Genomic DNA, 13,976 nt, shown 5'->3' with positions numbered 1-13,976 from the left:
AGCTAACAGTTAAAAGAGGGCTTCTTATTTCTGGTATTGGGAATTTTGGCTTTTGTTAGGTGGTCTTTGGCTGTTTTTTCATCTGTAATTCCAGATGAAAAAAAGTTCATTAAAACTACACACACACACACACACACACACACACACACACACACAGTATTATGTGCATTATAGTTTTTTTTAGTAGTTAATAGTTTAATTCTTTGTGACTTTTTCAGTCATCCATATTATTTTACCTCCCTCCTTCCTCTTGTATTTCCCTTCCTCTCTCTTCCCTAAGGACTGTTCCCCCTCCCCCCTCATCAGATCAATAGTTTCAATTCTTAAAATATTTTCTTTAGCTTTAGGATGCCATTTGTTGTTGGTTGAGTGTGCTGTAAATTCCTTTCAGTTGAAAGTATTGAATTAAAATCCATAGAGAGAAGGTAAATTTTATTTATTTATTTAGGCTTTTCGAGAAAGGGTTTCTCTGTAGCTTTGGTGCCTGTCATGGAACTAGCTCTTGTAGACCAGGCTGGCCTTAAACTCACAGAGATCTGCCTGCCTCTGCTACTGAGTGCTTGGATTAAAGGCATACGCCACCACTGCCCGGCTAAATTTGATTTTCTTAAATTTCTTATTAGCACTCCCACTTTGGATCTCATTCACTCAGTCTGTTTAAAGTTTAAACTGTTTAATTACGGGATTCTAGTTTTTAAAAGAAAACAGTTTAAATGTGCAGACAGCTTGTGGATGTTGGGTGCACTGAGTAAGCCCTCCACTAGGCCTTAGTTGAACTTTGTAGCAGTGGCTGTCCCATCCTGCTGCACACGATTTGATTTAAGTTAGTGATTCTCCATGTTTTTTCCCCATCCAAGTACAAGATGTTTGCATGTGTGACAGTCTAGTGCGGTTTCTAGATGCCAGCTGCGATTTAGTCTTCCTTTCCCACTCAGGTTTATCAGAATGAAGGTGTTGGCAGTAATATCCACTAGAGGAACAAACTTGGATTTACATTAAGTATTGAAAAAAGTCATCAGAAATGTCTGTGACATTTGCTTGACAAATGCTTGAGACAAACCTTGCCATTTTATTGTTGAGATCAAGGGAATTCCTCTTTCCTTAAATGAAAGTCTGTCCTGTGTTTTCTGGTTGTTCTTGTAATATAATAGAAAATGCTATTATGCTGATTTTGTGTAATTGATAGTGAAGAATCCAGCATTTAAAAGTTGCAGCAAATGTTATCCAGCAGCAAAAAGCACATGACTGAAAACACTACAGTATTTGTTATAAATGACATCAATTATCATAGAAAAATGAAAATTAGTTTTATGGTGAAAATTGTCTCTGCAGTGTAACTGTTTTAGGAGTCTTTATATTCTAGGCCCTTAAAATGCTCCTTACATTGGCCCAGTCAAAGGAGTGTCTGTAAAATTACATTGCCCAAATGGGAGTACACTTACTTCTTTTAAAATTTAGTTTTAAGTTTCTGAGATGGGTTTCTCACCACATAGACCATGCTGGCCTCAAACTCCGAGAGATTGGCCTGCCTTAGCCTCCCCAGTCCTGGGATTAAAGGTGTGCTTTATGTCTTTTCAGATTGCTTTTAATCAGTCATTTTACAGAGAAGGATGGTTAGAAATGAATATTGAACAAAAGTTTTAAGTCCTGTAGACTTTTGGCATTTGCTAAAGTCATTTCTTGAAACATTTGAAAATTAGGGATCTACTTCTGTAAAAGGAAATAAATTTAATTAAAAAACTTAAGCTGTCCCTTCAAACTTTTGATGATTCAGTAGAGTCATAGTCATTGACATTATCAAGTATTTTTTTTCCTCTTAGAATGAGAGCTAGGGAACTCTGCATTATGCAGTTTATACATAGGCAAAGATTCCTATATGCTAGTGTCTGGGAGGTTGCAGGGCAAGAGAGCATTTCTGGCTTCCAAAGCTTCATGCTTGTCACAGAGTTACAGACTGGTGCTTGATTTCTGTGACACTCTGCTCGCGGGCTTGCTGATGTCGTAGGGATCGGATCCGTTCTCTGTAGGGATCGGATCCGTTCTCTCCGTGAGGCTGAGTATGTCTGAGGTCTGTCTGTGCTCTTCCTGTGCAGCTTGGGAGGATTTCCCGCACTTGGCTGCTGGGGCTCTTTTGGAAGCATCACACTGTGCACAAAGGAAAGTGCCAGGGTGATTTGTGAACTCGGATGACAGAAGTCATATTATGAAACCATACTCCCCGTCTGAAAGTGGCAGCACCATCGGTATTTTGCTTAGACCCCAATCTTTGAAGTAATCCTTAGTTTGTTTTCTTTAATGTCTCCCACACAATCATTCAACATACTCTTTCTTGCTTCAAAAACATTCTGAAATCTAATTCTTACACCTCCACTTCCTTCATCCTAGTTCAGCATCATTTTTCTTTCGCTTGACTCCTAGTGAGCCTCTCTGTTGGTGTGTTGCTCTCCAGAGTAGCCTTTCATCCATTCGAGAAGCTGGCCCTTCCTGCAGTCTTCAGGGGGAAACACAGACTTTGCAGATGAGCCATAGTTTATGGTCCTTGTCTCTTCGCTGCAGGATCTTTGCTAAGATTTTTATTCTCTCCACCATTCTCTACACACAGGCCTCCTTGCTGCGCCTTAAACAGAGACTCTGTATTCTCTTCCCCTTGGCCTGCAGTTCTTTTTCTCCAGGTCTTGGTATAACTCCTGTCTGTAGGTATAACTCCTGTCTTTATCTTCTTCGGGTCTCTGTTATGATACATTAGTCTACCTCTCCCAGGCTGAGTTTCTTCTCTGTAGTGATTGCCACAACTAGTTTTTAAATTTTTTTTAAAAAGTATTTTTGATTTTCCTTTTTAAAGTATAATCTCCATGGAGGCAGGGATTTTGGTCTGTTGTGTCACATGGCTAATAGGTGTCAGCACATATTGAGTGAGATAGTAACCAAAAGAGCTATTTGTCTTCTGTGTCATTGCGGGAAGTGAGAACGCTGTTTGCTGTAGTCGTGTGTCTGTCTCTGGGTGTGTCGCTGAGGTACATGCATGTGGGTGTGCCTATGTGTACACCTGTGAGGCACATGTGGACACCACAGCAGGACATGGCTGTCCTTCTGTATCACCCTCTGCCTATTGCCTTGAGACAGGGTCTGACACTGAACTGAAGCTGTCTAGTGTAGGCTGGTCGGGCAGTGAGCTTTGCGGTTCTGTTCCTCTCTGCCCCACAGTGCTGTAGCTACAGATGTGGGCCGGCCTGCATAGCTGTTTTACACAGGGGATGGGGATTCAAACTCAGGTTCTCATGCTTGCAGAACAGCTGTTCTTACCCACTAACCCATCTCCCCAGCACAAGCCCGTTAGAGTTCAGATTCATATACTAACCAAGTCCTATATCAGAGCCCTACCTAGAGTTAATTGCAGCAAAAATAGTAGCCAGAGGCATGTCACAGCAGTGTTTCCTCGTCCTGTCCTTTTTGACAGGTCATATCATAGGGCCGGGTGGTTGCATGTATAGTCAGTGGATTTGCATTCCAGGAGAGAGGGCTGGAATAAAGATATTCTAAATTGCTCTTTCTCTTTACCGTCTCTACTTTCAACATTGTCCTTTTGTGGATATCATTGTACCTTTTGCTTCTCCTACATTCTTCCCCCAAGTGCTGCTCTGACTCCACCTAATCCCCATCTGTGAAGAAAAACACATTTGAGAAATGGGAATTCCATTTGGTCTGAGTGTGTGAGAGATGAGAACCTGTGGCATCATAGAGGTCAGTCAGTTGGAAGATAAAGGGGTGCCACAAAGTTCTCATCCATGTCCAGTTGTGCTGTGGGAATCCTGGCTGGGTTCTGCTAACGATGATAATGCATATGAAACAAAGAACATGTAGTATAATAAAGTCCTGTTTGACCACGTCATCAATGATGTTGTTACTCATTTTGAAATGAATCCACTTCAATATTAATGAAAATGCTTTTCCATTGAAAAATTATAGAGAAGACTTAGCTAGAGATTAAGAGAAACCACATTGGTGCTTTGACTGGCTGTCTTGAGGAAACATTTGACTGCTCGGTATTGAGCCTGGATCCAGCTGAATAGTTTTCTCGGTTCCATGTAGTGTGTTGAGCATGACCATACCACAGCAAAAGATGAAAATGTGAAATTTTAAATAACCCAGTTACAGCACTGGCAAGAGAGTCAAAAATTTAAATATTAAAAATTGAGTGGATTGCTCTGATTTGGGGATATATTTGGAAAGGAACTAATTACTTATACAGTGTATACATTGGTACACATTTGCTGTATTTGATTTCATAGAAACCTTAAAAATGGGAATATTGGAGGTTAGGAACACTTGATTTTCCTGAGAACTCGAGTTCAGTTCCCAGCAGCAATATCAGGTGACTCCTGACTGCTGTGACTCCGTCTTCCAGGCATCCAGTGCCCTTCTGGCCCCCTTGGGGACGTGTACATGTGGCATACACATAGGCTCATGTGCATACACATAAACACGTTACACGGGGCTTGATGGCACTCATTGTTAGTTTCAGCACCCAGGAGTCAGAGGCAGGCCGATCTCAGAGGCAGGCAGATCACTGTGAGTTTGAGGTCAGTCTGGTGTACAGAGTGTGTTCCAGGTCAACCATGTCTCTACATAGTGAGACCTTACCTAAAAATTTTAAAAAATAAATAAAAAAATCTAAAAGAAAAAGGAGAGAAACCTGAAAAATTAGAGCCAGTGAAATGACCCATCTGGTGAAGGTGCTTGCCAGCAGGCCTGAGGTCCTGAGTTCAGTTCCAGGAGTCCATGTGCTGGAAGAGCCTCTGCTTCTGCAAGTTAGGTCTTCTGACCTAATAATATATACTGTATTGCTATGGTATAACTTGTGTGCTTTTCTGAAAGAATATAAAAGAAGTGATGACTAAAATTCCTATTTAAATATTTTAAGTTATACATTTTGCCACCTACAAGAACTCCTTCAGAAGCTTTACTTTCTGCCACTGTGTACTCATCAGAGAGAACTGTAATTCACTTTATGATGGCGCTCATTCAGTTACACTTGCTTGGCGGCTGCTGTGTCTCAGCTGTGGTGTGCAGGACATTAACAAGATAGAAATTCCTTCCCTCGGTTACAGTTTAATGGAAGAAGAGGGATTTAATGACATTTTAAATTCTACGGAGGTTAGATTTGCAGTCACGTTACATTGAGAACCATGCCAAATCTAGAAGAAATAAAATGTGTGGAGGCAGTGAAGGTATCTTTGGAAATGTGGAGATCACTGGGAGAGTGAAAGCCTTGGAAAACTGATGTCAGTTTCCTGACTGGAAGGAAGGCAGATGTTTTTGGTGACGTGTGAAATGCCATTGGGTCTTACTAAAGTTAAGGGGAATGGCAGTAAATAAATAAATAAAATAAAAAAAAAAATAAAATGGACCAGAGAGATGGCTCAGTGGGTGAAAAGCGTTTGCTGTGCTTGCCTGATGACCAAAGTTCAACCACTAGGATTCACATGGAGGTGGAAGGAGAGAACCAACTCCGCAGAGTTATCCAGTTATCCTCTGGCTTCCACATTTGTCACACACACACACACACACACACACACACACACACACACACACACACGTGAGGTGGGGACGAGGAGAAGAGAGGATTATAGACTAGGAACCCAGGGTTAGAAACAGAAGGTTTCTATGAGGCAGAAGAGAAGAAAGTTACAAGGTTGTAGAGCACATAATACGGTCCTTGTATTCGTACTGATGTTTGCGTGGATTCAGTCAGTTATTGCTCAAAAATGTCATATTAAAAACGTGTTTGTATTGTAATGCACAGATTTGTTCTTTTCTTGTCCTTATTCCTCCACAATACTGTATATTGTATACTGACTGATACATAACATTTATACTATAACATGTATTAGTAACCTAGAGAGGGCTTAATGTATTTAGGATGATGTGGGAAGTTTTATGCAATACTGTGCCACATCTGTTTTATTTTTACTTAAAACTATTGTCATGTGTACATGTGGTGGGGTGCATATGGAGGTCAGAGGACAACTTTGAGGAGTTAGTTTTTGCATTGTTTGGTTTAAGGCAAGGTCTCTCTTGTTCTGCCAAGCTATGTTGGGTTCTCCAGCCTAGCTGACTCTCAAACTTGTTTGTAGTCTGCTGTCTGCCTCCCATTTTATCTCTCTTGATGTGTCCTGGCAGTATGCTGGCATGTTAGCGTGGTTTTGGGTGGAGCCCACTCCCCTGCTCTGTGCTGTTTTATATAAAGGACCTGAGCATCTGCAGGGGTCCCAGGACTAAGCCATGTGAATTTAAAGGGACCACTGTATGTGGACATCAGTGATAAAGGAAAGACCACAACCAAGAGGCCTCTTCATTTCCAAGAATTGAGATAAAACCTACCAAATCAATGAATATATTCAGGCACACTAAAGCGTTTGAGACAGAAAATATGTCTTTGTTGGGAAAGTCTTAACCCTTTGCAATCTTTTGCATACCTAATTACTTCTGATGACTGTGGCATTTCCTCTCCAGATTTTTGTAGTTAAAATATAGTTATATCATTTTGCCCTTTCTCTTTCATCCCTCCAACCCTTCCTTAGCCTCCCCTTACTCCTCTCAAATTCATGACCTGTTTTCTTTTATTATATTTGATGTGTGCACGTGTGTGTGCACGTGTGTGTGCACGTGTGTGCTCGTGCACAAATATATAAACAACCTGTTGGGTCTGTTTACTGTTGCATGTATGTACATGATTTCTGGGCTGACCACTTGGTATTGGATAATAAATTAGGGAGCTCTTACTAAGGAAGACTCTTTCTCTGTAGGTGTTATTTGCATGTAGTTCTTTGTCTAGGGGTGGGGCTGCCTGAGATTTAACCTCACCACATGTAGCATTTTTTAAATAAGTGTAGTACCTCACTCTTTCTGCTGTGCTTCCAGCTTGAAGTTAGTTTTATGCTTTGAAAATGGAGTAAAACAAAAACAGGCTCTTCAGAGCTGGGGCTAGGTGGGCTGTGTGTCAAAGAAAGGGGTAAGCATTTGGGCAACTGTGGAAGGAGAGAAAAGGGAGAATGCGGTGGGCATGCAAGTTAGGTCCATGTGGTTGTCTTATTTGGTGAAGGGGAAAAAGTGGCCGTTAGATTCTAATAAGAACCTCACTGCACTTCACATGTACGTATTTATCTCTCTCTCCTGCGATGAGTTCTTCTGACTCCTTACCTTTCTTCTTACAGCCCAGTTCTTTTGGCTAGACCTATGGTCACTCCCGTGAGACTTCACTGCACACTTTCTCAAGTGTCTTCATCCGCTCCTTTAGCTAAGACATGGCCAGCAATGGTAGTAGTAAGGTAGGATTACTTTACTGTTCTTAGTAAATTGCTAAAACCTTTGATTTTTGGTTTGGCCTCTGGACCTGTCTATAATAGTTTTGTGTTAACATTTTAGTGCTTTTTTAAAAATATATTTATTTTTTTTATTATGTATACAATATTCTGTCTGTGTGTTTGCCTGCAGGCCAGAAGAGAGCACCAGACCCCATTACAGATGGTTGTGAGCCACCATGTGGTTGCTGGGAATTGAACTCAGGACCTTTGGATGAGCAGGCAACGCTCTTAACCTCTGAGCCATCTCTCCAGCCCCATTTTAGTGCTTTTTATATTAGATTATTATACTTCAGAAGGCTACTACCATTTCACGAGTAATTTATTCTCTTTTTGGTTTTTCGAGACAGGGTTTCTCTGTAGCTTTTTTAGAGCCTGTCCTGGAACTAGTTCTTGTAGACAAGGCTGGCCTCGAACTCACAGAGATCCGCCTGCCTCTGCCTCCCGAGTGCTGGGATTAAAGGCGTGCGCCACCACCGCCCGGCACTTACCTGGCAGGGGAGATACCATGATCACGAGTAATTTATTTTTGCTTGTCATTTATCTCAATGCATTTTCATATGGCACTTGTGATCGGATTAGTTTTTTCAACTAATACTTTTGATTGGCAGAATCTCAATAACCATGTTGCTTTTTCAGCCTGTGTGCCTATCAGTCCTATATTTTCAAATGCCTGACACCAAACTTAGCGTGCTTTTCTTTTTTTTATTGATTTTATTGAGCTATACATTTTTTCTCTGCTCCTCTCCCTGCCTCTCCCCCCCCCAATCCTCTCCCATGGTCCCCATGTTCCCAGTTTATTCAGGAAATCTTGTCTTTTTCTCCTTCCCATGTAGATTAGATCCATGTATGTCTCTCTTAGGGTCCTCACTGTTGTCTAGGTTCTCTGTGATTGTGATTTGTAGGCTAGTTTTCTTTGCTAAAAACCACTTATGAGTGAGTACATATGATATTTGTCTTTCTGGGTCTGGGTTACCTTGCTCAATATGATGTTATCTAGCTCCATCCATTTGCCTGCAAAATTTAAGATGTCGTTATATTTTTTCTGCTTTGTAGTACTCCATTGTGTAAATGTACCACATTTTCCTTATCCATTCTTCGGTTGAGGGGCATTTAGGTTGTTTCCAGGTTCTGGCAATGACAAAAAAGCTGCTATGAACATAGCTGAGCACATGTCCTTGTGGCGTGATTAAACATCCTTTGGGTATATACCCAAAAGTGCTATTGCTAGGTCTTGAGGAAGGTTATTTCCTAATTTTCTGAGAAATCACCATAATGATATCCAAAGGGTCAACATGCTTTTCCTAATGAAAATCTCATTCTTTGTTCTGTTTTCTGTATTTCTGTATTTCCAGAAAGACTCTGAAGTGTAAACTGAGACTGTACTTTTATTTCCTGGCCACCCAGATGTGAATAATCACACAAAACTATATTAATTATAACACTGAGCCAATGGCTCAGGCATATTCCTAGCTAGCTCTTATATCTTAAATTAACTCATTTCTATTAATATGTTTGTCACGAGGCTGTGGCTTACAAGTAATGTTCTGGTGACTTTCTCCTTCAGCAGCTACATGAGGTCTCCTTGACTCTCTCTGCCTACTCTGAATATCTCTATTCGGATTTCCTGCCTGGTTTTACTCTGCTAATCCATTGGCCAAAACAGCTTTATTCATCAACCAATAAAAGCAATACACATACAGAAGTACATCCCACATTGCTGAAGTAATTTGAAATTAAATTAATAATTAATTAAAAGGCATATAATACTCCTTGTTGGGGAAGAGCATTAACAAAGCATTAACTAGTATGTATTACAAATATGCTGGTTATGGTGGTGCACATCTAAGCACTCAGGAAACAGAGGCAGGTGATTCTCTCTGAGTTTGACGTCTGCTTGGTCTATAGCAATTTTCAGGCCAGGGCTACATAGTGAGAACCTGTGTTTTATTCTAGCATGCCTATCTGTTATTTTCTGTTAAGTTCATTTTTATATAATACCCAATCCTATGGTAATTTTTTTTTCTATGTTCTACTTAGTGATACCAGTATTTAAGTGGTATTTAAATTCAAACAAACAAAAACCTGTTCATCTCTGAATTTTATTTTCTTCCCTTTTACACCCAAGAAACTCAAAGTCCTGTGAGCCTCAACTGAAGGAAAGAAAAGAGAGAAAAAAAGAAAGCACCTCACACCTCCTTTCCCCATGTCACTAGCAGACTCTTCAGATGGCTCCTTACCTTAGGAGAATCAGCTGTCTCTTTGCCTGAGCTAGCCCACCCTCACCCAGTGTTATCATCTGAGAGTGAGCCTCCAACTTTTCAGTGGGCCTCTAAAGCCCATGTGACATATAATTATGGGTTCACTGTCATATGACTTCAGGGAATTTATGGAAGCGAAAGTAACTGGTCTTTACTTTTATATCGTAAGTGGCTTTACTTTGCTCTCTCTTAAAAAAAGAGGTCTTTCTTTTCACCAGTAGGAAATCTTCCTAGGATGTTCTGGTTAGTATTTTAGTTTGAAGATTTTCCATTATTGTGTTAACACACACACACACACACACACACACACACACACACACACACACACTGTTAAGCTTACTTGAATGTATCTAGCTTGTGTAGACTCATGGAAGATTCATTTATTTTAAACTTGGTTGTATGATTTCATTAGAGCATTACATTTTTTATTTCATGTGTATGGGTGTTTGATTTGTGTATATCTGTGCACTATCTGTGTGCAGTACCTGAAGAGTCTGGAAGGGGACATTGGATTCCCTGGAACTGGAGTTACAGATACTTGTGGGATGTCATGTGGTGCAAGAGGGTTGAACCCACGTGGGTTCTCTCATCAAAGCATTTTTATATTCCATTGTTTAGGACTAATACTTGAGGTGAAAATGGAAATTTAGTAGTTATTAAAATAGACTGTTAATTTTTTATAAATTTATTAATAGCCACATCTTCCTTTGTTTCCTTTCAGAAGGATTAAATTTTTTTTAGAAATTTATTTTATATGTGTGCATGTTTTGCCTGCATACATGTAGGCATTTGCACTGTATACATGCCTGCTGCCCACAGAGGTTAGGAGAGGGTGTCAGATCTTCTGGAACTGGAGTTGCACATGGCTGTGAGTTCCCGCGGTCTTCTGGAAGGAAGAGCAGCGGTGCTCTTAACTCTGCCCCTTGGGAGGGGCTTTTAGGTGTTTTGTCACAATAAAGAGTTAATGTTTGTTGTTTGTACCTGTGTAAGAGACATTTGGTTAGATGTCTTGAATCTACTTTTTGTCCTATTGGCCTATAAGTTTTTCTATTTTCGTGTGGTTATTTTCTTAAAATTTATTTTTAAGGTGAAAAGAAAAAAGAAACTGTGTGTGTATACATGTCTGTGTGCACGCATATGAGTTTTTATGTGCCTCTGTGTGTGTGTGTGTGTGTGTGTGTGCCTGTGTGTGTGTGAGCACAGGTGCCCATGGCCTTCAGGAGAGGGCGCTGGATTCCTGCAACTGGAGTAACAGTTGGTTGTGACCTGCCCAGCATTGGTGCTGGGGACAAAACTCAGGTCCTTTGCAGGAGCAGCAATCTCTCTGGCCTTTTCATATTTGAGTTGTAAGGTTGAGAGCTTAGGGCAGAATATGGGGACCAGTGCTGACTTGTACCGCTGCAACTTACCCAAACCGCTCCTTGACCTTAAAGCAACAGTGTGACCTGTCCAGCTGACTCTCAGGACTTTCAAGGCTGGTCTGGTCTTCTTCCCCATGCCTCGGTCACACTGGGTTCTTCTCATTCTGTCTTCTGCTCTAGTGTTTCATTTTGACAGTGCGTCTTGCTACAGGAAGACTGAGATGCAGGACAACGAATGCGGGTCTATTGCTTGTCATTTAGATTCCCTCTAACATTGGTGCGTTTTCATTCTTTTCGTATTTATGTAGTTTGAAAGTATATTAGGGCATCATAACTAAAGTCAGGCATTGTGGTGCATGTCTTTGATCCTAACACTTGGGACAGAGGCAGGTGGATCTCTGACTTAAAAGCCAGCCTGGTCTGGTCTATGGAGTGAGTTCAATGACAGCAAGGGCTACACAGAGAAAACTTGTCTCAAAAAACAAACAAAAAACCAAAAACACCATAACTAAAATCGTTAGCATACAGATCCTGCAGATAAGGATAATTTTCCTATATAATCATAAAGTTGAGATGAAATATAAAATTTAACATTAATTAAGAAGTACGTTTTATGTTTGTCTTAATCCATTTGTGATGCTGTACTGAACAACACCTCGTACTCGGTAAAGTATGAACAACAGCAATTGGGTAACCACATTTCTGGAGGTTTGGAAATGCTGTATCAAGGTGTGCTGGCAGGTTTTGCTGTGGATGAAGGCTTGTTCCTCATATTTCACACTGTTTGAGTTTTTTCATATCTCAGATGGAAGGGTGGGGAGCTGTACCCTGAAGCCTGTTTTTAGTGCGCATCAGGCTTATCCTCATGGGGAACCCACTCATCTCTTCCTGTATCACCTTGGAGGGTAAATGCCAATGTAGATTTTTGTTTGAGAGCCAAGGAGATTTATTTATTTATAATTATTACCTTTTGATATTGTAATTACATCATTTCCCCTTTCCTTTCCTTCCTCTAAGCCCTCCCATTTATCACTCCTTGCTCTCTTTTAAATTCATGGCCTCTTTTTCAATAGATTGTCATTTTATACATGTATATGCATATATATATATTAAATACATAAATATAACCTACACAGGCCGTATAATATTACTTATATGTATGTTTTCAGGGCTGATCATTTGGTATTGTATATAGCCAATTAGTGTGCTCTTCTCTGGGGGAAGACTAATCTGCTGCTGTCTGCATTCTTTGGTTGCTCGTAGTTCCCTTGTGTAGGTTGAGGCCTTGTGGGCTTTCCCTCCCCATTCTGACATGTCTGCTGTTGTTGTTGTTCAGCTCCTGTTTAGGCAGTCATGTTGGTGAGACTTTATGGGTGTAGCTTCTGATGTTTCTAGGAGACACAATCTCACAGCAAACTCCCTCATCCTCTGACTCTTATGGTCTTTCTGTTCCATTTGCACAATGTGCCTCGAGCCTTAAAGGTGGGAATGTTTTATAGCTGTATCCACTGGGACTGGGCTCTACGACTGCATTTTGACTTGTTGTGGTTTTCTGTAATGGTCTCTATCAGTTGTAAAGAGAAGTTTCCTTGTTGAGGGGCTAAGACTACACTTATCTGTGGGTATAGCACAAATATTAGAATGTAGTCAGGGGTTGTGGTGGTTCAGAAAAGTGGCAGTTGTAGGTCAGAATCTGACTTCACTAGCCGTGGGTAGTTGCTAGGTTTCTAGTTCCAGGTAGAATTTCCCTCTTGTAGAGCAGATTCTGAGTCTAATTAGAGAGCTGCTGGTTATTGCCAAGGTATGTGTGGCTCTACTCTACCCCTAGAGTTAGTATGCCATACTGGTTGTTGTTATGGTTAATAGACACCATATCTGGGTAGTATGGTTGGTTGCTTTCCTTCTTGGAAGCATGCATGGTGCCTTCTGGTACCATGAAAACTAGACCTCAGGGAGAAGGTTTGCAGGTCAATTCCAGCCGGGACTCTGGAGTCTCTGTTTGAAGTACGTGATGTCTTCAGCAATAGGGACTTACCTTCTACATCTGGGGGGCAACCATGGACAATAGCCATAATAGCCTCTAATGTTTTAGGAGTTTCTTAGACAATCCTGACCAACAGCTCAAAAGAGGACATTGCATACCTGTTATTGAGGTTTTGACTTTGGCTCTTGGGGGGGAGCATTGTTAGCCCAGATGTCAACATTTCATTTAAACTATATATGCCTATTTATAAACAGAAATATGTATATACACATACACACATACATACACACATGTCTTATTTAGGTGAATCATTAATTGTGTGTTTCTTTACGATGTTCAGACAGTCTTACTGTTTTACTGCCCTCTCCTACTTTTGTATTTACCTATTTCTCTCCCTCCTCCCTCCCTAGTTGGAACCCCCTGTTTTTCCTGTTTTCACCAACAGATCACTTTGTACATTGCTACTTCCTCCTCTTTTGTGTCCCCACCCAGCAATGGTCCCCTTTTACCTACTGGTTTCTGCATTTGCTTCAAGGTACATAACTCACATCTGAAAATTTGGAGCCTCAGATGTGACATTTGTCTTTCTGGGCCTGGTTTGCCTCACTCATTATGATCTTTTCCTGTAGGAAGTTCATGAAAAATATAGGTTAATAGATAATCATCTGTAATAGTTAAATTTGTAGTCATCTTAGTTAGATTTTCTAGATGTACAGAGAAGTATTTCAAATGGATAGGGATTCTTCAAATCTTTCAGAGACCTTCAGAATATGGCATTTAAAATGTTTAAAAATGTAGGACTTTTCATGACAATGAGACACATCTGCTCCTGGCAGCACCAGATGGACATCCAAGAGGCTCCTTATGGAGTTGGTTAGCCATTTGGGCAAGTAACTGCTTTTGCCTGGACCATTGTATAAACTGGACATACAGGACCTACAGAGCAATGACTGCTAAGCTTGCCTAAAGGTGAGATGATCCTTTGGGAGTTCTGCTTCATGAAAGTCTG

General features: G+C 40.7%; 1 protein-coding gene across 3 annotated transcripts in view; it reads left to right on the top strand.

Moving 5' to 3' along the window:
* Fer (FER tyrosine kinase) overlaps positions 1 to 13,976 on the top strand; it is a 320,970-nt gene that overhangs the window by 4,047 nt on the left and 302,947 nt on the right. For 2 of the 3 annotated variants that reach the window (XM_038339139.2, XM_038339141.1), the window contains exon 2: positions 7,215 to 7,328. The exons of the other annotated variant lie outside the window; for it this stretch is intronic. The gene's annotated coding sequence lies outside the window, so the exon portion shown is untranslated. The remainder of the gene's footprint in view (positions 1 to 7,214; positions 7,329 to 13,976) is intronic. 3 annotated transcript variants of the gene reach the window in all.

This window comes from Arvicola amphibius, chromosome 8, assembly GCF_903992535.2.
Source record: "Arvicola amphibius chromosome 8, mArvAmp1.2, whole genome shotgun sequence".
Lineage (NCBI taxonomy): Eukaryota > Metazoa > Chordata > Mammalia > Rodentia > Cricetidae > Arvicola > Arvicola amphibius.
This window is presented reverse-complemented; position numbering and strand designations above follow the sequence as displayed.